This window comes from Micromesistius poutassou (genome assembly GCF_964030765.1).
Source record: "Micromesistius poutassou genome assembly, chromosome: 16".
NCBI lineage: Eukaryota > Metazoa > Chordata > Actinopteri > Gadiformes > Gadidae > Micromesistius > Micromesistius poutassou.
In genome coordinates this window covers 7,104,847-7,106,706 of record NC_140286.1, presented here as the reverse complement: position 1 = coordinate 7,106,706, position 1,860 = coordinate 7,104,847, and positions in this window count along the sequence as shown.

Below are 1,860 nucleotides of genomic sequence, written 5' to 3'. Positions count from 1 at the left end.
AGACTGTCCGACGACCGATCATCTGGTTGGTGTGTCAGGGCCTTAAGACAGCCCAGCACTTAATTGACCCATGTGGCCCACCACACGCAAGTCCAGAGCCTAGCATGTTCTCAAGCCTCACAACAACAACTAGTTGCAGGCACAGGTAACCTCATTCCCAGGCTTCCTCGTTTCCCGGAACACCTGGCAGTGAGGGCGGGACTTAGGAGGGGTGAATGTCCCTTAAAGTTACGAGGGTTTAGTTGCAGGAGGCGCGAGGGTGGGAGAGACTTATCCGTTTTTGTAACATGTTTTGGATAGTACTTTAATCGTTCTATTTCAATAAGCGGACATGTGTGTGGCCACAACCCTTAATCTGCAGGTGACTGGCTAACCATATCAGCCAATAAGAGGTTATGTATGCAATAGAACGGGTTTGACCTTTAGAAAAGATGGGGGGAGTCATCTACAAGTGGGTTTGGGTTTGGTTCTGCTTTAATGGCTCCACATTCTTAGCCCTGCATAGTGTGGATGCCCTAAATGTAAGCCTCGATGTGAAAGTGGTTCCTCCCACAAAGGTTGATGGAACTGACTTTGTGGAAATTGACAGAGGTCAGACACGGCAACATCGAATTAAGGCATAGGGATATGTGACCTCATCTGACAGAGTATCAGACAATTTATTCCACAACCCTATCCCTAAACAGGCTGATTGTTGTGGATGGTAATTGGGTAATAAAAACAACGCGCCACATTTGACGATTTCTTCGTAGTGGCGCCCCCAGGCGGTGGGGTTTGAACCACAAACGCCCCCTCTCCTCTCGACTTTAGCTTTGATTACACTACTGAATGATTTGCTTACTGTAACTATCTATGAATCATGGTAACTTAAAATTGAACCCCTTGGCTCCTAGAATAGATTCATAAAAGAATGAATGGCCATACCCTGGAATGTGTTAAAATTCACATTGGCTATTATCTATATATACAGGCCTACGTATTAATATACATGATTGATAATGTTTGAATTAGGCCTACATTTCATTTTTTGTAATCTACAGCCTATATATTTCTCCTAATCTCTCCAGCTTCAGCCTTTCCGTCTATCCGTCTTTCTTTTTTCTTGAGTCCCTCCAGATCTGCTGTTCAGGGGGAAGCTCTTCATCTCTCGTGTTCGCGCCATCTGTCTACCACGTGGTGGCGCGTGTATGTGGCGCGCCGCGCGTACAGGGAATATCGTTTTCTGCTTTGCTATACATGCTGCATGTAAAACAGCGTAAGTTCAATACAGCCCCCCACATGTCCTCTCAATGACATCTATTTGAGGACGTGTACCGCTTCACGCAGAGCGTATAAAAACAACGTGGACGTTTGTGTCCAGGCTACACTGTACAGCAGGTATATGCGTTCATCAATGGAACGCCGTTCCAATAGGAATTAACCTGAGATGAAGATATAGCGCCCAATTATTTCCAAAAGCAAGGGGTTCTGATCTTAGCGAAAGCCAACAAGAGGCCTTCTAAAGGATAAAAAAGCAGCCAAGTGGAGCAGCAAGGGCACATGTGATGAGAGTGCAGTGCGCAGTGTCCTGCACTACCGCTTGGTATCCCAGAGCGCCGTTCCTTCGCAATAGGCTATGTGGAGGAGGAAAAAAAAACGTAGATCTGGAGAGGGAGGCGGGAGGGGGAATGTTCAGTGGTGATTGTACGGAGGGAGAGGTGGGGGGGGGGAGACTGAGAGAGAGAGTGTGTCAGAGAGAGCGAGAGAGAGAGAGAGAGAGAGAGAGAGAGAGAGAGAGAGAGAAGGAATTTGCTCTTTAATTAGGATACGGAACGGCGCTGTGTAGCCAAAGAGGACAGAGAAGAGACTAAAAGGGGAAGA